Source organism: Schistocerca serialis, chromosome 7 (genome assembly GCF_023864345.2).
Source record: "Schistocerca serialis cubense isolate TAMUIC-IGC-003099 chromosome 7, iqSchSeri2.2, whole genome shotgun sequence".
Taxonomy (NCBI): domain Eukaryota; kingdom Metazoa; phylum Arthropoda; class Insecta; order Orthoptera; family Acrididae; genus Schistocerca; species Schistocerca serialis.
In genome coordinates this window covers 497,393,207-497,420,025 of record NC_064644.1, presented here as the reverse complement: position 1 = coordinate 497,420,025, position 26,819 = coordinate 497,393,207, and positions in this window count along the sequence as shown.

The window sequence follows — 26,819 nt, the reverse complement described above, 5'->3', positions numbered from 1 at the left end:
GATGTTTCCATTTTTTCTTCTGAACTTGCTGACACTCTGACATCTTTGTGAATATTTAATTCTTCGTTATAAATCTGTAAAAGTGTTTACGGCAATAATGCGTACAGTACTTTAATTTGTTGCTCGTTGAAGGACCAATTTAAAGTAGTTACGAAGCCAACCTGTCTATAATGTTTTTGACTCCCAGTATATGTCAGATAATTTTGAGAATACATTAAAATGTAACACGTCAGTTGATGTTTCATGCCACAGTTTGCACAGACACCCTTACCTTCCGATAATCTGCCACAAAGTACCAATTACAATATTCTTTAATTAATAGCACTGTTACTGAGAAGGCGTGGGAATTCAATGTAGATGTCCACATATTATTCGTGGATTTTAAAAAGGCCTTTGATAGCATACACCAACAGACACTCCTAAATATAATGAAGGAATTTAAAATACTACCAAAATTAGTCAGATTAGTTAAAATGTATATAGATGAAACTACATGTCGCATAAAGACACCGGTAGGAGAAACTAAAGATTTTTAGGTGTACACTGAACTGAGACAAGGGGATGCCATTTCACCTATTTTATTTAACCTTGTGTTAGAGAAGATCGGTAGAGAATTTTCTAAAACCCGTCCAAAAGGGATCCAGCTACAGGATGTGAACATTACAAGACTTGCCTATGCAGATGATGTAGCACTAATAGGTAGTTACGAAAGAGAATTAATCATAATGATGCAAAATTACTACAAAATTGCTGAGAAAACAGGATTACATGTTAATGAAGAAAAGACAGACTACCTGCCCATAAGTAAGAACACCAAAAAAGATGCTCCTCTGACTGTAGATGGATTCAATTTCAAGGCTGTTGACCACTTCAAGTACCTAGGAAGTCTTTTTTGTAGTAACAACAGAACAGATATAGAAACAGATGCCCGTTTAGCAACAGCAAACAAGACAATTTTTAGTTTCATCAAAATTCTAAGAAAAAGATCATTTAGCAGTAACTTCAAAATCCGCTTATATCAATCGACCATTATACCTGTGATCTTACATGGATGTGAAACATTAATATTTAGAAAGAAAGATGATAAAAAACTGTTAATATTGGAAAGAAAAGTACTAAGGAAAATTTTTGGATCTGTATACGACGAAAATAACATGGAATGGAGAATAAGAAGAAATGAAGAATTAAGAGCGCTGTACAAGCACCGTAACATCGTAGAACTCAAGAGGAGAAGGTTGAATTGGGCAGGCCATATAGCAAGAATGACAGAGAACAGACTACCTAGAATGGTATTCAGCGGAACAATAGATGGAACGAGAGGAAGGTGGAGACCCAGAATCATTCGGGAGGACACAACTAGGACGAACAGCAACAGCAACTGGACAAACAGCGCATTGGACAGTCAGAAGTGGAAGAGGCTCATAGAGCAACCGTATGGTCGATAAGGCCCTTGCCACATGTAAAGTAAAAGTAAAAATAAATAGCAGTGTTACAGCTGTATGTTTTGCTGTAAATGGAAGGATCTGTCAGATGACCCAAGTAGGTTAAAAGAAGGGATGGCCTGACAGGACACGTACCTTGGCACCATGGAATAGTTAATAGGGTTTTAAAGGGAAGTAATGGGGTAAAAATCATACATTGAGATCATAGCGTAACTACAGCTAAGTGGTTCAAGTGGATGTACTTTGGAGAGACGAACAGCCTTAATGAGATAGAAAAGCTTGAAAGGGCTGCACCAAATACAATACTGGCCATTATAATTGCTAGACCACGAAGATGACGTGCTACAGACGCGAAATTTAACCGACAGGAAGAAGATGATGTGATATGCAATTGATTAGCTTTTCAGAGCATTCACACAAGGTTGGCGCCGGTGGCGACACCTACAACGTGCTGAGATGAGGAAAGTTCCCAACCGATTTCTGATACACAAACAGCAGTTGACCGGCGTTACCTGGTGTAACGTCGTTGTGATGCCTCGTGTAAAGAGGAGAAATGCGTACCACCACGTTTCCGGTTTTGATAAAGGTCGGATTGTAGCCTATCGCGATTGCGGTTTATCGTATCGCGACATTGCTGCTCGCGTTGGTCGAGATCCAATGACTGTTAGAAGAATATGGAATCGGTGGGTTCAGGAGGGTAATACGGAACGCCGTGCTGGATCCCAACGGCCTCGTAGCACTAGCAGTCGAGATGACAGTCATCTTATCCGCATGGCTGTAACGGATCGTGCAGCCACGTTTCGATCCCTGAGTCAACAGATGGGGACGTTTCCAAGACAACAACCATCTGCACGAACAGTTCGACGACGTTTTCAGCAGCATTGACTTCCAGCTCGGAGACCGTGGGTGCGGCTACCTTTGATGCTGCATCACAGACAGGAGCGCCTGCGATGGTGTACTTAACGACGAACCTGGGTGCACGAAGGGCAAAACGTCATTTTTTTCAGGTGAATCCAGATTCTGTTCACAGCACCATGATGGTCGCATACGTGTTTGGCGACATCGCGGTGAACGCACATTGGAAGCGTGTATTCGTCATCGCCATACGGGAGTATCACCCGACGTGATGGTATGGGGTCCCGTTGGCTACACGTCTCGGTCACCTCTTGTTCGCATTGACGGCACTTTGAACAGTGGTCATTAAATTTCAGATGTGCTACGACCCGTGGCTCTACCCTTCATTCGATCCCTGCGAAACCCTACATTTCAGCAGGATAATATACGGCCGCATGTTGCAGGTCCTGTACGAGCCTTTCTGAATACAGGAAATGTTCGACTGGTGGCCTGGCCAGCACATTCTCCAGATCTCTCACCAAGTGTAAACGTCTGGTCAATGGTGGCCGAGCTACTGGGCCGTCACAATACGCCCGCCACTGCTCTTGATGGACTGTGGTATCGTGTTGAAGTTGCATGGGCAGCTGTACCTGTACACGCCATCGAAGCTCTGTTTGAAGCAATGCCCAGGCGTATGAAGGCCGTTATTACGGTCAGAGGTGGTTGTTCTGGGTACCGATTTCTCAGGATCTATGCACCCAAATTGCGTGAAAATGCAATCACATGTCAGTTCTATTATAATGTATTTGTCCAATGAATACCCGTTTATTATCTGCATTTCTTCTTGCTGTGGCAATTTTAATGGCCAGTAGTGTATATCTTCTGAGTGAAAACTGTTAATTTCACGTTACAATAGCGATTAGTGAGGAGGGGTTAGCATAAGATTTTTCGCGTGCCTCACTCGACGCGTAAACCGGAAGCACGCCAGCGAGCTCCAGCCTTCCTCGGGCCACGCAGCGGACGCCCCTCGCGGCGGCTGGCGCAGCGCCACGCCGCGCCGCCTTGCTGGCACGCGCCCCCGCGCCAGCCCGGAGAATTACTTCCTACCGCCGGCCGGCCGCATTTTCCCTTTTTCCTCCTGCTGGCGCCAGTCCAGGCCGGCGCCCCTCGGTCTTCCATCATCTGCAGCCACTGGGCACGCCACACGGCAGCGCAGCCAGCGGCTCAGTGGATCTGCGCCGGCACGCTGGCTTATCCGATCATTGCGATAAAGCCTTAGCCGTCAGTCAGGTTTATCTCGGCGTGCTGGTGCCGGGTTCTTACTGAATTTCAGTGGCGAACATTACTCCACTCTGACTGAGGCCGCACTTACGGACGATTAAGGCACAGTGAGCCAAGCTAAATACAGAGTGAGCGCAAAAGAACTTCAGACATTAAAAAATTCATGCGAACGTAATACTAAAACTTCGCTTCAAACCTTAACCTCTTAAAACACTATTTCCTGAATACCTTTTTTCTTGTTTTTGTTTTACGTGTAGGTTGGAGAGTGCTAGTGCGCTGGTGTGTTTTTCAATCAGGAAAATGGAAGTCGGTAGCTGCATTTTACAGAGCATTTCTCACACCATTTCGTCGGGAGGCACCCAGCACAGTCTCCATTTATGCTCGGTACAAACAGTCTCACGACAGGGGCTGCATTTGCAAAGGCAAAAGTCCTGGTGGGCCTCCGGTGCCCAACACTGATCGCGTTCGACCAGCATTCCAGAGATGCGCACAGAAAACAACACGTCGGTCAAATCGTGAGTTACAAAAATGGTTCAAATGGCTCTGAGCACTATGGGACTCAACTTCTGAGGTCATCAGTCCCCTAGAACTTAGAACTAATTAAACCTAACTAACCTAAGGACATCACACACATCCATTGCCCGAGGCAGGATTCGAACCTGCGACCGTAGCGGTCTCGCGGCTCCAGACTGTAGCGCCTAGAACCGCCCGGCCACTAGGGCCGGCTCGTGAGTTATAGCTCTCACTATAAACCGTAGAATCTTGTTCCGCAAGTAAGCAAGGGAGAAAAAAAAAATGGCACCATTTAGATTTCCATCTATAGAATGGGGCCAATTATCTTCCTCCCATAATGCCGCACCATACATTAAACCGACAAGGTCGCTGATGTTGCACTTGCCGCAGCCATCGTGGATTTACCGTTGCCCAGTTGTGCATATTATGCCGGTTTACGTTGCCGTTGTTCGTGAATGACGCTTTGTCGCTAAATAGAACGCGTGCAAAAAATCTGTCATCGTCCCGTAACTTCTCTTGTGCCCAGTGGCAGAACTGTACACGACGATCAAAGTCGTCGCCATACAATTCTTGGTGCATAGAAATATGGTACGGATGCAATCGGTGTTGGTGTAGCATTCTCAACACCGACGTTTTTGAGATTCCCGATACTTGCGCAATTTGTCTGCTACTGATGTGCGGATTAGCCGCGACAGCAGCTAAAACACCTACTTGCGCATCATCTTTTTTTGCAGGCCGTGGCTGACGTTTCACATGTGGCTGAACACTTCCTGTTTCCTTAACTAACGTAACTATCTGGCAATCGGTCCGGACACTTGGATGATGTCGTCCAGGATACCGAGCAGCCTACATAGCACACGCCCATTGGGCATTTTGATCACAATAGACATACATCAACACGATATCGACCTTTTCCGCAATTGGTAAAAGGTCCATTTTAACACAGGTAATGTATCACGAAGCAAATACCGTCCGCACTGGTGGAATGTTACGTGATACCACGTACTTATACGTTTGTTACTATTACAGCGCCATATATCACAAAGCGAAAAAAGTGGTCCAACTAAAACATTCATAGTTCTTTACGTACTACACGAATATGTAATAAAAATTTTAAAAACGCAGTTGATATCCGTTTGACCTATGGTAATACCATCTGGTTTCCCCCTTCATGCTAGACAAGTTTCGTTCTTTGTAGTTTTTTTCGTTTGACGCTTATTTCGTGAGATATTTGCCCCGGTCACGATCAATGGACCACACTGTATACGTGCAAATCGCTATCACATGTCTTTTTTCACCTCGGTGCAGATTTTGTGATGCAATTTTTATACATCTGACTACGGTCATTTAGTGTGCGATAGTGACATACACTGACGGGGCAAAACATTATGACCACATGCTTAATGGCTTGTTTGTCCGTCTTTGGAACGAAAAACCTCACTGATTCTGCGTATCAGGGATCCGACAGTTAGTTCGTAGCTTTGTGGAGGTGTGTGCTATTAGATGTCCACGCACAGCTCATGTAACTCGCGTACATTCGGGTCGCTGAGTTGCGTGGCACCCGACAGCGACCCACATGGGTTCCGTAGGATTTTCATCAGTCGAATTTTGTCGCTGATACATCAACGTGAGCTCAGTATAATGCTCCTCAAATCACTATAGAACGGTTCAGGTCCCTAGACAAGGACAATTACACTGCTGAAACATGACATCACCGTCGGAGAAGACATCAAGCATGAAGAAAAAAGGTGGTTCGCAGCTGCCAGTCTGTCTTCGATTAATATCACAGGCCACATGGGAGCGCAGGAGAATGTCTCCCGTAGCATAATACTGTTCCCACTAGTGAGGGCCAGTGGCACGCTGTACGTTGCGAGCCACCGTACACGTGGACGACGGCGTGCGCGGACACAACCATCGACCTATTGTAGCAAAAATGTGATACACCCGAAGAGGCGACACATTTTCATTGATGGACGGACGATTCCTGATGGTCCTGTGCCCACTGTAATCCTAAATGACGCTGTAGTTGAGTCAACACGTGAAAACGTTGGGGTTTTCTGCTGTGGAGCTCCATGGTCGACAATGGAGGCTGAACAGTGGGCTCCGAAACAATTGTGCATGCACCATCATTGTGCTCTTTCGGCAGAGATGCGGCAGATCACCATCCATCCTACGCTACTGGCCATTAAAAGTGCTACACCAAGAATAAATGCAGATGGGTATTCATTGGACAAATATACTAGAACTGACATGTGATTACATTTTCATGCAATTTGGGGGCATAGATCCTGAGAAATCAGTACCCAGAACAACCACCTCTCGCAGTAATAACGGCCTCGATACGCCTGGGCACTGAGTCAAACAGATTGGATGGCGTGTGCAGGTACAGCTGCCCAAGCACTTTCAACATGATACCACACTTCATCAAGAGTAGTGACTGGCGTATTGTGAAGAGCCAGTTGCTCGACCACCATTCACCAGACGTTTTCAATTGGTGACTGATCTAGAGAATGTGCCGACCAGGGCAGCAGTCGAACATTTGTGTATCCAGAAAGGCCCGTACAGGACCTGCAACACGAAATCGTGTATTATCCTGCTGAGATGTAGGGTTTCGCAGGGATCGAATGAAGGGTAGTTCAAATGGTTCAAATGGCTCTGAGCGCTATGGGACTTAACATCTAAGGTCATCAGTCCCCTAGAACTGAGAACTACTTAAACCTAACTAACCTAAGGACATCACACACATTCATGCCCGAGGCAGGATTCGAACCTGCGACCGAACGAAGGGTAGAGCCACGGGTCATAACACATCAGAAATGTAACGTCCACAGTTCAGAGAGTCGTCAGTGAGAACAAGAGGTGACCGAGACGTGTAACCAATGGCACCCCATACTATCACGCCGGGTGATACGCCAGTATGGCGATGACGAATACACGCTTCCAATGTGCGTTCATCACGTTGTCGCCAAACACGGATGCGACCATAATGATGCTGTAAACAGAACCTGGATTCATCCCGAGGAATGACGTTTTGTCATTCGTGCACCCAGGTTCGTCGTTGAGTACACCATCGCAGGCGCTCCTGTCTGTGATGCAGCGTCAAGGGTAACCGCAGCGATGGCCTCCGAGCTCATAGTCCATGCTGCTGCAAACGTCGTCGAACTGTTCGTGCAGATGGTTATTGTCTTGGAAACGTCCCCATCTGTTGACTCAAGGATCGAGACGTGGCTGCACGATCCGTTACAGCAATGCGGATAAGATGCCTGTCATCTCGACGAGGCCGTTGGGATCCAGCACGGCGTTCCGCATTACCCTCCTGAACTCACCGATTCCATGTTCTGCTAACAGTCATTGGATCTCGACCAACGCGAGCAGCAATGTCGCGATACGATAAACCGCAATCGCGATAGGCTACAATCCGACCTCTATCAAAGACGGAAACGTGATGGTACGCATTTCTCCTCCCTACACGAGGCATCACAACAACGTTTCAACAGGCAACGCCGGTCAACTGCTGTTTGTGTATGAGAAATCGGTTGGAAACTTTCCTCATGTCAGCGACCGGAGTGGCCGTGTGGTTCTAGGCGCTACAGTCTGGAGCCTAGCGACCGGTACGGTCGCAGGTTCGAATCCTGCCTCGGGCATGGATGTGTGTGATGTCCTTAGGTTAGTTAGATTTAATTAGTTCTAAGTTCTAGGCGACTGACGACCTCAGAAATTAAGTCGCATAGTGCTCAGAGACACTTGAACCGTTTTCCTCATGTCAGCACGTTGTAGGTGTCGCCCCGGCGCCAACCTTGTGTGAATGTTCTGAAAAGCTAATCATTTGCATATCACAGCATCTTCTTCCTGTCGGTCAAATTTCGCGTCTGTAGCACGTCATCTTCGTGGTGTAGCAATTTTAATGGCCAGTAGTGTGTTTTACAGAGTAGAAAAGCCTCTGAACCCACCGTTGTGTTAAGACTCCTGGACATCCAACGATTTAGCTCCTGTCGGGTGTTTCACTGTCCTTCTACATCTTTCTGTAGATGCTCATGAGAGTAGCATGTGAACATTCGACCAGCTTCGCCATTATCGAGATACTCGTTTTTAGGCTCGGCATAATAATCATCTGCGCTTTGTCTAAGTCGCTTATCTCAACGGATTTCCTCATTTGCAGACCATATCTTCGCTAGGCTGACCTCCACGTCCGTGTCTGCACCGGTTACATATTTTTGTTACCGCGTCACGTGCCCGCAACGCCACCAAGCGGCGTCCAACGTCGCTATCGGCAGTGGTCATAACGTTTTGGCTTATCAGTGTAATTTCAAAATCGATTATCAATTATTGACTCGAAATCGATCCTGAAGCTCACGACACTCTTCGATCCTAACTGAAGTTGACATTATGTGAATCACATTTTTATACACAAAGCATGTTTGTAACAACAACACAACACTGATGGTTGTTTGCTGATTCCTTAGGTACCATACAACCCTTCTGAAACTGGATATTAGAATTCCTATACGAAATCAGTATTTCAAATGTTGAAACCACCTATCTTCGCCATTCCATATTTTGGTACCATGGACTGCGGATCTGTTACAACTGAAGAGCATAACAGGATAAAATGTTTCGTGAAGGCCCTGCACATGTGGTTAATTTCAAAACAGCGTGAAGTATTAACTAAAAAAGTTACTATGCAACAATAAAAGTAAACGACTGATTTCAACAGTACTGTTCGTTGAACTAGTGATAGAGAACAAAAGATCATGTTTCACACATCCAACTGCAATGAAATAGTAGTCATGATATTAAATTCCCCTGAACTTGAGAAATATTTCGGAGCCTCAAAATCAAAGACCAGCCATGGAATCAGTGCAAAAATTACGGTAATTTGAGAGATTTTTGTTACGGTTTCGCATTATTTTTTAGTTTCATAATGATCAAATTGATTTCATTTCGCCGGGATCGCAGAATTGGTTACCGGTTCTGGAAGGAATAGTTGACTCAAATGTGGACGATAACAAAATAATAGAGACTACTTTGTAAGTAAGCTGTTTAGGTTTTCATGTTGGTAACGACACGTAGCGCTCTGCATGAAAATCAATGACTGTGCTGTGTGCAGTCTGTGGCTGGTTGGACTCATTGTTGGAATGTTCGCTTGTGTAGTGTTGGGCAGTTGGATGTGAACAGCACGTAGCGTTGTGCAGTTGGAGGTGAGCCGCCAGCAGTGGTGGATGTGAAGAGGAAGATGCCATAGTTTTAAGCGGACGATCTGGACGTTAAGCGGACGATCTGGACGCGTGTGTCTGCCGGCACTCGCAGTCGAGCAGCCGACCCGAGCGGAACGCTGCTCTCTGCACCTGGCGTAGCTGCCCGCTGATAGCTCCTCGGAGTGGTCTCTAACAAACTGCAACTGGCGTAGCTGCCAGTGACGCTCTACTGAGCGGCACGAACCCGCGCAAGCCGCTTAACGCTTTCGGGCGCTAAGTGGCAAGAGCTTCGGCTCAACTTCCTGCAACTTCGGTTGCAAATCTCCCCAGCGGGACTCTCCCGTTCTTTGGTAGGGTTATCTCAGTGTCAGGGGCCCGTTCACGTCGGATAACCCCGCGCACTGTAGGCCGCTCTCTTCAACCCGCGCTCTCTTGCGCCGCGCATTGCACTCCGCGCAGATAGGTCGTAGGGACACCCCTCTTCTGTAGGAACACCCCTCTTCTGTAGGAACACGATACACAGCGCTTTCGCTAAAAAGCAAATATTGTCGCTTCTTGAAAAAGAGCAAAATTGTCGTGCATCCATCCTTCCCTATCCAAATAAATAAATAATCCCGAAACAGCAAAGATGTCCGATCTTTCCTGTGCTTCCCCACCACTCACCCGCAGCAAAGCTGCAGCACAAGAGGCGGTAATGCCGGCTACTCCCGCCATCATTTCCGTCCCACTGTCCACCTTCCAAGAGCAGGTTGCCTTGAAGGACAAACAGATCGCGGAACAGCTGGAGCTGATCGCAGATCTGATGGGCAGCGAAAACACACAAACAGAAACACCCACACCACACACACAGGCACCTGCTGAACAACAGAAGGACATGCCCCCTATTTCACCTCTGGCGGCCCAGGCACCGACGGAACCGGATCCAGAGCCGACAGAGGACACAACAAACACAGATGAAGACGGGCCGTGGCAGCAGGTCGGCCCAAGGCGCAAACAGCAGCCAAATACGCAAACAAGTGAGCCCACAAACTCACGAGGCAACGGCCGAGCGCTGCTGCCAACACCATCTACATCACGTACAAACAACAGTAACAACACAGGGACCAACACAAACAACCCTGCGACTGCAGCAACCACAAATATACAAGCAGCTACGCAGAACACAAACAACACCGCGACTGGCTTCCCACCGGTCATCATCCACAACTACGGAGACCTAAGTCTCCTAAACAAGAAATTTAACAATCAGCACAGCCCCACAACATACTACTCTAAGCTCACCGGGGAACACGCCGCACTGTACGTGGCGAACAAGGCAGACTACACAAATCTACTGGACTTTCTCAAAAAAAGGAAGGTAGAACACTTCACGTACAGGACAGTCCTGGAAAAAACACAGCAGTACGTGATAAAGGGGATAGACTCACGAACCCCAACCGACACAGTACACAATGAACTCTCTGCTCTCGGGTGGGAGTGCATTCGGGTAAACCGAATGTCAGAGTTCGGCACAGCGAGACCGTCTCATAACTACATGGCGGAGTTGGCCGACACGGCCAAATCCCGCGACCTGCTGAAGTTAAAGCTACTTCTTCACATGGTCGTAAATGTAGAAATTTACAACACGCCGCGCACCCCTCAACAATGCCACAACTGCCAGCGCTATGCGCACGCGGGTATCAGATGCGGTCTCGCACCCCGCTGCCGCATTTGCGCTGGCGGTCACACAACCCAACGCTGCAAACTCCCCCATACAGCACCTCGCAAGTGCGCCAACTGTGGTGCTGCCCATCCGGCAAACTACAGAGGGTGCATTGCTTACAAAGCAGCTCTGAGGCGCAAAATCACGAAACATGCGAAACCTACCGCCATCACAGTTCCAAAACCGCCCCCGCGCCCAGTAAGAAGTGGAATATCCTTCGCTGGAGTGGTCGCTGGCAGCCCCAGCAGCGCGGGACGGTCAGAGGAGCCCCAGAGCTCAGAACACGCTCAGCAAACACCCCCAGCAACAGACACACAACAGACAAGCACAACGCCTGACACCACACCCGCACCGGGCACACCACACGAAACAAGCAACAACAACACCCTACCCCCTGAGATCGCGAACTGCAGTCCACCAAAGGCTACAGAAAACGCACCTACACAGGAACAACCACAGTGCCAGAGGAGGAGGAGAAGGAGAAACAGCCGCAGCACGAGGAACACGACCACACCACAACAACTACACAGGAAACAGAACACCAACACCCACGAACACATCCCGGACACCAACTCAACAACTCACATTACACACCCACTCACCACAGAGAATACACAGGCGACCACAACTGCCACACGAACAACCGACTCGCAAGCCAGCCCTCACCAAACGCCAACACTGGAACAAGCGGCCGCTAACACGACCAATAACTCGCAGGCCGACATGACCAACATTACGACAACATTCCAGAGAATAATGGAAACATTATTCCCCGGACGCACGACCACCGAAATAGTCTCGAAGATTATGGGGTGTGTCTCACAACTCTTTATGCAGTTCATGTCGGGTACGCTCAACTGGACTAGCTTCCAAGCCACTATCACACCGCTTTTCACACTACTACATGGATAATACACCACACCAGCCCCGAAACGCAGACTTAAACACAATCACACAGATCCTGTTTTGGAATTCCAACGGGATCGCAAGCAAAAAAGCCGAGATGGCCGCGTTCATGAAGCGAAAGGGTATCCGAATCGCTCTTGTGAACGAAACACTGCTTACGCCTCGCAAACAACTAACCTTCCCAGGTTATTGCGTCTATCGTACCGACCGAGCGGATGGCAGGAGGGGAGGCGGCACGGCAATCATCATACACAGAGACATAGACCACACGAACATCGAGCTCCCAGCACTTGAAAGACTAGAGGCTACGGCCGTCAGGGTCAAGTTCAACGGAGCCAACACCACACTGGTATCGCTATACAATCCTCCTAATAACATAGTAACACGCGATATCAGCACAGTACTCAACATAGCACCGCGGGTAATAGCCGCTGGAGACCTCAACGCAAAACACCCTGATTGGAACTCACGAATACGAACATCCAACGGCAAGAAACTGTACGAACACGCGCTAGGCCGAAACTACATTATACTTGGACCGGACGTTCCCACGTTCGTGCCTACACAGGCCCGACATAGGCCAGACGTGTTAGACATAGCCCTCATAAAGGGCATCACATGTACACTCAACCTAACGGTTGAAAACGATCTGGACTCACACCACATGCCTGTAATACTGCACATGGAAGAGACACTGCAGGACATCGAACCACGCAGGATGCTCACCTACAAGCGTGCGAATTGGACACTGTTCAAGGAAACGCTTGATAGTCGCATTCCTGACACACACGAAATTAACAACACACAGCAAATCGATGAGGCTGTGGAGGCTCTCACAACTGCCGTCCAAGACGCAATGACTGACGCCATTCCATTCACAATACCAAGACAACACTCGACGGCCCTGCCCCAGGAAATCCTGGGCCTTATCTCAATGAGGAACCGCCTCAGGAGATACTGGCAGCGTACCAGGCGCCCGTTCTATAAACTGCACGTCAACAGACTCCAGGGCATAATACGGAATAAAATTCAAACATTCAGAAACGAACAATGGGGAAAGAAACTCGCTGGGCTGGATACCACACGTCCTGGCGTGTGGCAGCTGGCCAGACACTTCACCAGGGAGAAACATTACATTCCCACGCTACAAGGACCAGACGGCCCAGCCTACTCCGCGACGGAGAAGGCAGAGCTTATGGCCACAACACTTGCAGCGTCTTTCATGCCGAATCTGGTTCCTTCAGACCCAGTATTCACACTTGAAACGGACCAGGAGGTTACACGACTTGTAGCCCAGTCCTCGCGCAACGAAATAAGACGTACTAGCACAAATGAAGTCACATGGGCTATCAAGCACACCAACGCTAGAAAAGCCCCTGGGCCTGATGGCATACAAAACCGTGTCCTCCAGGAGTTCACGGATAAAGCCGTAGAATACCTCACACACTTAACGAATGCCATCCTGACACACCAACACTTCCCTGACTTTTGGAAGGCGGCCAAGGTCCTGATGTTCAGGAAGCCAGGGAAAGACCACTCCCTCCCACAAAATTACCGACCTATCAGTCTGCTGTGCTCGCTCAGCAAGATTGTTGAGAAGGTAATACTAAAACGTATCACTAGGCATTGCATCGCCAACGACACCCTAAGACCGGAGCAATTCGGCTTTAGGAATCACCACTCGACAACACAACTCCTCCGCGTAGTCGAACATATAACACACGGCTACAACATGAACAAAGCCACAGGGGCCGTGTTCCTAGACATCGAAAAGGCTTTCGATCGTCTCTGGCACAACGGACTCATACGCAAACTAAGCGAAGCTGGTTTCCCGGACGGACTCGTGCGTCTCATACACTAATATCTCACGAACAGATATTTCAACACTAACGTGCAGGATAAACAATCAACACAACACGGTATCCAAGCTGGAGTACCCCAAGGAAGCATCCTAGGGCCCATCTTGTTTAACCTGTACATTAATGACTTCCCAGCGACACGAAACACGACGTTAGCCGTCTACGCGGATGACACAGCCATCCTCGCGCAAGACTGGAAACCGTCGAACATCAACTCACGAATACAGACAGCACTCAGAACAGCTGAGCCTTGGCTGGAGCGATGGCGTATTAAAGTAAACGTCGACAAGTGCGAAGCAGTTCTGTTCACACGCAGACCGAAACTACTGCGCAAACACCAACACTGTAGACCGATAACACTACATACATGCCCAATACGTTTCCGAGAGAAAGTCAGATACCTTGGTGTCTGGCTGGACCGGAAACTTACATGGGGGGACCACATCGAATACGTTGCCAACCGAGCGCACGCGAGGCTCAAACAGCTCTACCCAATGCTCAACAGGGCAAGCACACTGAATAGGAGGGTGTCGAGGTCCTTATACATGACACTGATTAGACCTCTGATGACGTACGCAGCTCCCGTCTGGGGATATGCAGCTCCCACACGACTGCGCCGCCTGCAGATCATACAGAACAAGGTGCTACGAATCATCAGCAATGCTCCACGCTACACACGCACCGTGGATCTTCTCCATGAATACCGCCTTGATACCCTCAAGGAAGTATTCAAGAAACACGCCACACGACTATACAGGAACTCGAGACACTCGAACAATCCTTTCATCCTCACTCTGGGAAACTACGATCACAACCACAGGTGGAAACACAAGCGGCCAAAGACACTGCTAACTAGGGCATAACCACCTATGGTAAACTAACATACGCAAACAGCGACAAACGCCGGTAAGCCCCTGCATATCAGCAACACTGACTGGTAACTACCAGCTGCTATTAGAGCCGACCAACAGGCCACAGCAGGGACACCGACGAGCTCGCCCACAGACGCACGAACAATCTGCCAACACTCCCTCACACTGTGCCTCCGGTATATGACCTATCGGACACAAGACCGATAACAAACCTAACTGTTGCAGGTTGCAGGACGCTGAACGAGGATTCTGTACCAGCACCCAGCGCCAGCCGCCGAGCAGCACAAACGCACAACGTCAAGGTATCGACATGCATGATACCCACTACTAACAAAGCCTATCCTTGCACAACCTATCGCAGGCAGCTAGACAACCGCTACTGCTCTTGCCGCCCGACCTAACTTTCGCAGAGGTTTTTTTCCCTTGGCTCTTGCCTTGGCACTCTTTTTTTCCTCTGCCCTTCAAACCGCTACCCTTCGTCAGATTTCGACCAATCTATCTCCAGATGAGCGCGTACTAATGGTTAATCCTAACCAGACGTACGCAAACATCGCAGTACCCACATCCTGCGACATCTCACTTTAGTGAATATTAACCACTATGCCCTATGCAGAGATAGCAGTAGACATTTTGTGTTGGCCATCATGCCGGTGTGGGCGTGGAGGGGCTCCACCTCTTTTTAAAAAAAAAAAAAAAAAAAAAAAAAAAAGTGTGTCTGCCACAAAAAGGAAATTTGTAAAGATGAATATCATGAACGTATCGATATATATATGATGACTTTTGAACATTATTAAGGTAAATACATTGTTTGTTCTCTATCAAAATCTTTCATTTGCTAGCTATGCCTAACAGTATTTAGTGCCTTCAGTAGTTAGAATCTTTTATTTAGCTGGCAGTATTGGCGCTAGCTGTATTGCAGTAGTTCGATTAACGAAGATTTTTGTGAGGTAAGTGTTTCATGAAAGGTATAGGTTATTGTTAGTCTTGTAGAGTTTATCGAAAGTCAGCTTGCGTTGCGCTAAAAATATTGCGTGTTAGTTTAGTGAGGAATGTCTGAGTACGTTCAGTTTTGCTCAGCTGTTTGAAAATCAAATAACGTAAAAGGTTTTCCAGCACAGTAATTATAATTTTTCTAAGGAGACGTTTCAATTTGTGATTCAATATATAAAGAGGAGCTCTTTTATGATAAAAGTAATTATACATTAAAATAGTGCTATCCATGAGGAAGCTTAATGCTGCTATGAAGTACATTTTTATACTTCGTTTCTTCTGTCCTCACGTCCCTTAAAATTGTGGTGTCATGTATGTTTGTGAATAGATTACTGAGAGGTGGCAGAAGGCAGTTCAGTGTGGGTTTATGTTGAGGAAGATCACGTGAAAGAACAACGGCGTCGTGGTTAAGTCGTCACGATGTTGGAGTGCTAAGCAGACGAGTCGTGTTGCGCCTTCCCTAGTGTCAATTTTATATTTCTTCTTCGCTCTTCGCTGTATTCAAATTTGTGTCTGTGTCGTGGTGCAACGTCCGTTTCCAATATTGCAATAGCGACACGTCAGGAAGGACCTTAAAATGACGGTAGATTCTGCACGACTACTGTATTAGCAGCGAAATGTATTAGCAGCGAAAAGGAACTGTCTATCGAATTGGAACCGTAAACGTTTGATGACAAGGCGACAAGTGAACCGAATCCTCCACCGGAAACCACGTCTGATGTATCAAACACGGCATTAGTAACAGCAGGTATGTCATATGATAGGAATCTCTTATCGACGCACCTAATTTGTATGCCTGGTGAGTGTGTGAGATATGCCCTATTGCCCGATTCACGTGTTGGCCAAGAAGCGGTGAAAACATAATACATAGCTTGTCACATAAGCTGCAGCAAATATACGCAACAGTTTCGCAATGACACAGTTCCTCTGTGCTCTGTCAAAAACATACGTTTTAACATTTCTGAAGCTGCGCTTCGTTTTCGAAGTACTGACTCGTGAATTCCTTTGTTGTAACATACTTCACGCAAGTTTATTTGTTGTTTTCATTTCTGTGAGACGACTCATATTCCATAACCAGTGTGTAGTACGACAACTGCCAAGACTACAGAAAGAGAACAAAGATTTCAATGACAGCACGGACAGTTCATAATGTTGTGAAAATAAATAAATGACGTGACGGAGTTTTGAACTCGGCTGTTCAGCTCATTAGTTCAACACCGTGACAATTTTTTTTTAAATCTAATTTTGTTAATAATCGTTCGTTGCTTTTGTGCCAAGCCGACGTTCCATGACACCCGTTCAAGTTCATGGTTGATTCATTCACTCAGGTTTTTTTTGTTACAAAGTACAACACCCTCAGTGGCACTGTAGCGCGAAGGAAGTACTTCTCTGGGAGGTATCACTAACCTGGTGTCTTGCTGCTTCGGTATGTCGCTCGTAGCACAGTAGTAGCGCTCAGTCGCCAGGTTCCATGTAGGAGGTGATCCTGCTGAAGTGGATTGTTTAGGGATACCAGTTGTTAATTGTCAACAACGTTTGAACTATACTTGTTTTAATACAGAAATTGCTTTGTCACACACACGTCACAGAATCAGCATTTGCAATATGGCGGCTCTGGACTACGCAGTTGTATTCGACCCTTTACACACATTAACACAGTTTTCTGACTTTACATAATGATAGACACTGCCCACGACACGTGGCGTTCTTATAACTAATAACTTCACTTTATATCTTGCTTAACATCTGAAATATGCAATCACGACCGTTCTTTTAGAGCCGCCCTGGTAACTCGACCGTGCGTTTTGCGTGGCTCCTCGCGAACAACTCACCCTGTCTTCCCGAAGGGCAAGAGAGACCACCCCACCTTTCTCCCTCAGCCAATAAGGACACTTCTCTCGTTCCTTACATATATAAACCGGGTGATCAAAACGCAGTATAAATTTGAAAACTGAATAAATCACGGAATAATGTAGATAGAGAGGTACAAATTGACACACATGCTTGGAATGACATGGGTTTTACTAGAACCGAAAAAATACAAACGTTCAAAAAATGTCCGACAGGTGCCGCTTCATCTGATCAGAATGGCAATAATTAGCATAACAAAGTAAGACAAAGCAAAGATGATGTTCTTTACAGAAAATGCTCAATATGTCCACCATCATTCCTCAACAACAGCTGTAGCCCAGGAATAATGTTGTGAACAGCACTGAAAAGCATATCCGGATTATGGTGAGGCATTGGCGTCGGATGTTGTCTTTCAGCATCCCTAAAGATGTCGGTCGATCACGATACACTTGCGACTTCAGGTAACCCCAAAGCCAATAATCGCAGGGACTGAGGTCTGGGGACCTGGGAGGCCAAGCATGACGAAAGTGGCGGCTGAGCACACGATCATCACCAAACGACGCGCGCAAGAGATCTTTCACGCGTCTAGCAAGACTTTTTTTTTGTTTTGTTTCTAATAAAACCCCATGTCATTCCAAGCATGTGTGTCAATTTTCACCTCTTTATCTACATTATTCCGTGGTTTATTAAGTTTTCAAATATATATATATATATACATATATATATATATATATATATATATATATATATATATATATATATATCCCTACTAAGGTTGCACAACATTGCCTCCTATGATTCCATCACTAATGCTCTTGCTGATGCTTAATTGTTAAATGTACATGTAGCCTGGCTGCAATTTAGCATTCCCGATCGCATAAATGTGCGTAATACTTGGCTTAAACACGTGAAGGGAACGCATATGTGCATCAGAAGAGGGCAGCCAACTCTCTGACCGAACACGCTGAGCTACGCCGTACTAAGCCGGCAGCTTAACCACGACGCCACTGCACATTCATGTTGCTCTATATTGTACTTCTTCGTTCACTGTTTATAATTTTTCTTCCAGCACGCCTTCTTCCTAGTTTCATGCTTGATCTGTGTTCGCGCCGCGCGGGATTAGCCGAGCGGTCTTAGGCGCTGCAGTCATGGACTGTGCGGCTGGTCCCGGCGGAGGTTCGAGTCCCCCTCGGGCATGGGTGTATGTGTTTGTCCTTAGGATAATTTAGGATAAGTAATGTGTAAGCTTAGGGACTGATGACGTTAGCAATTTATGAAACGTCCCCTTAGAAAAATTAATGAATTACTGTGCTGATAAACCTCTTACATTATTTGATTTTCAAACAGCTGAGCAGAACTGAGCGTACTCAGACATTTCGCTCTTTACCTCTTTTGATCAACACTAAACTGACAGCCAATATTTTTAGCGCAACGCAACCAGACTTTCAGTAATCCCTACAAGAGAATGGCCCCGACTAACATTAACCTATACGTTTCATAAATCACTTAGCTCACAAAAATCTTCGTTACTCGAACTACTGCAATACAGCGAGCACCACTACTGCCAGCTAAATAAAAGATTATAACTCCTCAAGGCACTAACTACTGATAGGCATAGTTAGCAAATGAAAGATTTTGATAGAGAACAAACAATGTATCCAATAGTACTAATTTACTCTTTCTGATGGACACACGTCCAGAGCGTTCGCTCTCAAAATTCCGCCATCTCTCTCCCCACATCCACCACTGCTCGCGGCTCACCTACAACTGCGCAACGCTACGCGCTGTTAACAGCCAACTGCCCAACACTACAATAGCATATACTCCAACAATGCAAACCAACCACAGCCTTCACACAGCACAGTCAGTGATTTTCATATAGAGCGCTACGTGGCGTTACCAACATAAAAACCTAAACAGCCTACTTACAAGTTAAGTCCCGTAAGATTTCACACACATTTGAACAATTTTTGATCTGTGTTCAGTTTTTGACAAGCTATGCACTGGGCCACCTTTACGGCTAAATCTGAGGGCGCTCGTGATGGGGAGTTACCCTTGTTAGCACAATAGAAGTTTGGGGGTAGTCTCCTTCGCATGGACTGCAGCTAGGTTCTTTATTCAGTGTTACTGAACAAATCCAAAATTTGTATTTGGGGGGTTTAGTTAAATGAGGGCTCGGAATTTAGTATGTGATGTACTTCGAATTCAGGAAACCTCACACGGTGAAAAGCGGACTCACTGTGTTGCGTTCCATAGGATTGGAAAAGGGCACAGATCAACCCCGTTTTCAAGAATGGACGTCGAACAGATGTGCAGAACTATAGACCTATATCTCTAACGTCGATCAGTTGTAGAATTTTGGAACACGTATTATGTTCGAGTATAACGACTTTTCTGGAGACTAGAAATCTACTCCGTAGGAATCAGCATGGGTTTCGAAAAAGACGGCTGTGTGAAACCCAGCTCGCGCTATTGGTCCACGAGACTCAGAGGGCCATAGACACGGGTTCACAAGTAGATGCCGTGTTTCTTGACTTCCGCAAGGCGTTCGATACAGTTCCCCACAGTCGTTTAATGAACAAACTAAGAGCATATGGACTATCAGACCAATTGTGTGATTGGATTGAAGAGTTCCTAGATAACAGAACGCAGCATGTCATTCTCAATGGAGAGAAGTCTTCCGAAGTGAGAGTGATTTCAGGTGTGCCGCAGGGGAGTGTTATAGGACCGTTGCCATTCACAATATACATAAATGACCTTGTGGATGACATCGGAAGTTCACTGAGGCTTTTTGCAGATGATGCTGTGGTGTATCGAGAGGTTGTAACAATGGAAAATTGTACTGAAATACAGGAGGATCTACAGCGAATTGACGCATGGTGCAGGGAATGGCATTTGAATCTCAATGTATACAAGTGAAATGTGCTGCGAATACATAGAAAGATAGATCCCTTATCATTTAGCTACAAAATAGCAGGTCAGCAACTGGAAGCAGTTAATTCCATAAATTATCTGGGAGTACGCATTAGGAGTGATTTAACATGGAATGATCATATAAAGTTGATCGTCGGTAAAGCAGATGCCAGACTGAGGTTCATTGGAAGAATCCTAAGGAAATACAATCCGAAAACAAAGGAAGTAGGTTACAGTACGCTTGTTCACCCAATGCTTGAATACTGCTCAGCAGTGTGGGATCCGTACCAGACAGGGTTGATAGAAGAGATGGAGAATATCGAGCGGAGAGCAGCGCGCTTCGTTACAGGATCATTTAGTAATCGCGAAAGCGTTACGGAGATGATAGATAGACTCCAGTGGAAGACTGTGCAGGAGAGACGCTCAGTAGCTCGGTACGGGCTTTTGTTAATGTTTCGAGAACATACCTTCACCGACGAGTCAAGCAGTATATTGCTCCCTCCTACGTATATATCGCGAAGAGACCATGAGGATAAAATCAGAGAGATTAGAGCCCACACAGAAGCATACCGACAATCCTTCTTTCCACGAACAATACGAGACTAAATTGGAGGGAGAACTGATAGAGGTACTCAGGGTACCCTCCGCCACACACCGTCAGGTGGTTTGCGGAGTATGGATGTAGATGTTGCAGGTGTTGGGCGGCACGCGCGTGTGCCTGCTGTGGATTCGCCTCTCTGCCGCGGGTGGGCAGACACGGGATGGGCGTGGGGGGGCAGCCAGCGGTGGCGGCGGCGCCTGTGTCTGCGCCCGCCCCACCGCGTAAATGAGCCGCGACGGCGTGTCTGGCGCGGCTCGCTAATTACGCGCCGTCAGCGGCCCAGGTGGCTGGCGGGGCCACTTGGCAGTCGATATCCATGTCTGCCACCCACGCCGCTCTACAGCGGTCGCTAACGAGGCCGCCCCCGCCCCCGCCGCCCCCTGCCACCGCGGCGCCGCTGATCAAAGACGCCGCCCCGGCGGCTAATCAGCGGTCGGCCCGTGTCTCCGCCGAATCTAATAGCCGCCCCCGCAGCCCGGGCGCCGCCCAGCCAGCCGGAGCGCCTCATTTGCATTCTCGGCAGTCGCCTAGTTTGGCTGCACTCCTCGCCTCCCGTCGGCATCGTCTTGCTTAATTAAGCGGGAGCGCTCTTTGCTCCTACCTTCCCCCTCCTCCCGTACCCGCAAAAGCCGCCCCACCCGCACTCCAGCCTCACACAAACATTAGAGGCTCTGAATACCGCGCTGTTTCTCGGCAAACTCTGTACTCATCAGTAAGGTCGAAGAGAAATTATTTCCTACACTGCTGGTCATTAAAATTATACCAAAAGAAGAGATATCCACTATTACAATTCGATTCATTGTGCATGCACTATACAGGAAGTCCACGGAAGAGGTGCAAAAATGTAACAGGACACAGAGAATGCGCCACTGAACAATTTGAAGCAGGGAAAGTAGGGTCGGAGACGCCAGCTTAAGGAGATATTGGAAGTAAACTTGTCTACCGCTTTGTCTAGCATTATTGTTTTCCAATTTGTTTACAACAAATATGCGTACTAATTCAAATTCTGAACGTGGCAGGGGTAAAATACAGAGACCGAAAGGCTATTTATAATTTGTGCAGAAACCAGATGGCAGTTATAAGAGTCGACGGACATGAAAGGGAAGCACTGGTTGGGAAATCAGTGAAGCAAACAAAAGAAATAAAAATATTAAGGTTCGCCGATGACATTGTAATGCCGTCAGAGACAGAAAAGGACTTGGAAGAGCAGTTGAACGTTATGGATAGTGTCTTGAGAGGAAGGTTTAAGACATCAACAAAAGCAGAACGAGGATAATGGAATGCAGTTGAATTAAGTCGGGTGATCCTGAGGGAATTACATTAGGAAATGATACACTTAAAGTAGTAAAGGAGTTTTGCAATTTGGCGAGCAAAATAACTGATGATGAAGTAGAGAGCATACAAAATGTAGACTGGCAAAAAAAACAATGGTTCAAATGGCTCTGAGCACTATGGGACTTAACATCTGAGGTCATCACTTCCCTGGAACTTAGAACTACTTAAACCTAACTAACGTAAGGACATCACACACATCCATGCCCGAGGCAGGATTCGAACCTGAGACCGTAGCGGTCGTGCGGCTCCAGACTGAAGCGCCTAGAACCGCTCGGCCACTGCGGCCGGCAGACTGGCAAAGGCAAGGAAAGCGTTTTGAAGAAGAGAAATTTATTAACATCGAGTACAGATTTAAGTGTCAGGAAGTCGTTTCTGCAAGTATTTGTATGGAGTGTAGCCATGTATGGAAGTGAAACATGGACGACAAATAGTTTGGACCAGAAGAGAATTGAAGCTTTCGAAATGTGGTGCTACAGAAGAACGCTGAAGATTAGATGAGTAGATCACATAAGTAATGAGGAGGCATTGAAGAGAATTGGGGAGAAGAGAAATTTGTGGCACAACTTGACTAGAAGAAGGGACCGGTTGGTAGGACATGTTTTGAGGCATCAAGGGATCACCAATTTCGCATTGGAGGGCAGCTTGGAGGGTAAAAATCGTAGAGGGAGACCAAGAGATGAATACACTAAGCGGATTCAGAAGGATGTAGGTTGCGGTAGGAACTGGGAGATGAAGCTTGCATAGGATAGAGTAGCATGGAGAGCTGCATCAAAAGAGTCTCAGGACTGAAGACCACAACATCAACAACAACAACATGCGTACGAATTTATACGTACTGTGCAATTTATTTACTTGGGCATTCTTTATTTCCTGCAAGGAAACAAAGAGCACCAACCTAATTAATAGCCGGCCGCGGTGGTCTAGCGGTTCTAGGCGCGCAGTCCGGAACCGCGCGACTGCTACGGTCGCAGGTTCGAATCCTGCCTCGGGCATGGATGTGTGTGATGGCCTTAGGTTAGTTAGGTTTAAGTAGTTCTAAGTTCTAGGGGACTGATGACCACAGATGTTAAGTCCCATAGTGCTCAGAGCCATTTGAACCATTTGAACCTAATTAATAGGAAGCCATGATACAGGTTTTGTTTACTTTACTTGTCCATATGGTGGCTCTGTTGTGTCGCATTTACGTTGTCCCGTGACAGAAAGTATTATGAATCAACGACCAATCCATTCATTCCGCAGTGCTATTCAGAGACGAACAGTACAATACTACGGAGCAGTACCGGTACAGTTCCGCAGAACTCATAGACATGCTCCGTGTGTAGGGAAGTACGTTGCAATGCTCTCGCTACTGAATGGCTGTACATGGATGGATGGATGGATGGAGACGGTTTTAAGGGCGCACGACGGCAAGGTCTTCAGCGCCCGCTCAGTAACAGATCGAGACGCGTGTCAAGAAAAGACTCAAAACAATAAGATTAAACAGAACGTAAGACACAGGAAACAAGCTCGGAAACTATGTGCCTACCCACACCGAAGCGTGGGACGAAGCATGCCGCCAGCAGTAAATGATGGACAACTAAGGAAGAAAGTGGTAGAGGTAGCTAAAGCAATATAGCAGATGGTAGTAGCTGGCTGGCCGCAAGGAGAAGGGGAGGAGTCAGCCACTGTGCAGTACACTAAAACCTCCAGCCAAAAAGTTTAGGCCAGAGTCCAGACACATCACAAGACTTTAAAACCGTAGACACACACGTCTCATCATTAGCTAAAACACAGGGCAGATCCCCATCAACTTGTGCTTCTGCCCTTGCATCACCGTATAAAATGCAGTCTGTTAAAATGTGCCGGACAGAGGTGTGCACACCACAAGCATCACAAATCGGGGGATCCTCCCGCCGTAGGGAACGATTTCCTAACAGGCAGCATCCGTCACGGCTGGTGTTTATTTCTCTCGAACGACGAATGTAGGAGACTGCTTAATCGGAAAGAAGAAATGAGGGACCTGGCAACATGAGGAGCACTCGCTTACCCGGTTTTGTAGAGGAGGTGCTGGAACGTGTTTCAGTGGACCCCACTACAAGTGCTCGTCGTATTGCACATGAAATGTGCACTGCACATACTAACGTGTGGCGAGTCCTCCACAACAATTACACCCATATCACCCTCAATGAGTCCGTGCAATGCTTGTGACTGCACCAAGGGTCGCACTGTGTCAGTGGTTGCTCCAACAATGGATTGTTTGAACAGAATTCCTCCAAATCGTGTTTTTTTACTGACGAGGCCTCATTCGATCGTGATGGTATATCGAACAGCTGGAACAGCCATGTGTGGGACGAGGAAAACCAACACTCTCTAGTACAGTGACACCATCAAGTACGTTTTGCTGCGAATATCTGGGCAGGGATTGTAGACCACAATCTCATTGGGCCATATCTTCTACCTGGCCGTCTGACTGGCCACCTGTCCTTAAGGTTCACTTGAGTTCTGCTTGAGTTGTTGGAGAACGTACCATCGGCTGTTCGTGAGAGGAAATGACGGTGCACCGCCTCACTTCAGAGTGGATGTCCACAACCATCTAAATGCTGTATTTCCTGGTCGCTGGATTGGAAGGCCCGATTCCATGGCCTGCGAGGTCACCTGACTTGTGTAAGTGACCCCAGTGGATATGTAGATGGAATTAGTTGCCAGAATTGCAGCTGGCTATGATGTGATTCGAAACACACCAGGGATATTTGTCAGGGTGCGTCATCTTGTTCACCGGTGTTATGCTTGCTCAGAGGATGATGGCCGTCAGTTTCAGCACGCTTTGTAAGATACAGAACAAATGGTACGTTCATTGTGTCAGGGATGGTATTTGGAATTAAACGTAAGTAGTGTAAGTAAAAAAGTACACAATAATGTGGTTTTATTCCTATTATATCCTTAGGCTGGCTTCTCCGACCCCCAGGTTCCTTATCTCAAATTATCCAGTGGAGCATCCTCAATGTCCTGTTGGATTTTTGCGCGCTGTTACGGAAACAACCTTCATAGAAGGAAAGTTGCGTGATCAAATACACTACTGTGTACAACATTCCATATTTATTCATGAACAATGAATTCCATATTTTTTATAGTTAAAAGAGTGCCATGATCTGTCTTCTACGACTAAAGAAGACTCATTCAGTGACACGCCCTGTTTATCCACAGTATGGTGGTGACTCGTCGTTGAGCGCGTTGCTCCTTCCTTGTTGATGACGTGTGCGAAAGGGATTATATGAAAGAAGAGAACCACAATCATTCGTTTTAAGATGCAGATTGTTATTTGTAACTTTGATTGTCGTCACAAACTATTAATACACATAACTAGTACGGATTTCGCAACACTGATTAATCGTGCTGGACCCTTTGACAAATAAAATTTTGTTCTATTATTTCACTTGTCATACTTGCGCCTTTCTTGCCCTCTCGATATTGCACGCCCAGTGCTAATTTCATCAGTATCTTTTCATGCAATTCCACGTCACTCTCCGTCGTTCCTTTCTCTGCTACCGTCCGACTCAACTTCGCACACTGCCCTACTCTGACGTTCCTTCGGCGAGGCGTTCTTACGTGCTTATGTACAGACTCTGCAGGCGGTCACAGCTACAAGACATGCGCCTTTCACATGATCGTGAGAGAGCGCAGAACCTTCTTGAGGAATTCCTTTGTTTTATGGTATATTCATAATCAAACAGCTTCATCAAAAGGGTTGCTAATACGAGGGCCGAATTTAAATATTCATTTACTTACAAAGACTACATTCCATTAGAACTACTGACAGCCTTGGGAGAGCCAGGCCTAACAAAACTCTATCATCTACTGAGCAAGATGTATGAGACAGGCGAAATACCCTCAGACTTCAAGAAGAATATAATAATCCCGATCCCGAAGAAAGCAGGTGTTGGCAGATGTGAAAATTACCGAACTATCAGTTTACTGAGCCACGGCTGCAAAATACTAACACGAATTCTTTACAAACGAATGGAAAAACTGGTAGAAGCTGACCTCGGGGATGATCAGTTTAGATTCTGCAGAAATGTTGGAACACGTGAGGCAGTACTGACCCCACGACTTATCTTAGAAAATAGATTAAGGAAAGGCAAACCTACGTATCTAGCATTTGTAGACTTAGAGAAAGCTTTTGAGAATGTTGACTGGAATACTCTCTTTCAAATTCTGAAGATGGCTGGAGTACAATACAGAAAGCGAAAGGCTATTTACAATTTGTACAGAAAGAGTTATAAGAGTCGAGGGGCATGAAAGGGAAGCAGTGACTGGTAAGGGAGTGAGACAGGGCTGAAGCCTATCCCCGATGTTATTCAATCTGTATATTGAGCAAGCAGTAAAGGAAACAAAAGAAAAATTCGGACTAGGAAATAAAATCCATGGAGAAGAAATAAAAACTTTGAGGTTCGCCGATGACATTGTAATTCTGTCAGAGAGAGCAAAGGACCTGGAAGAGCAGTTGAATGGAATGGATGGTGTCTTGAAAGGAGGATATAAGATGAAC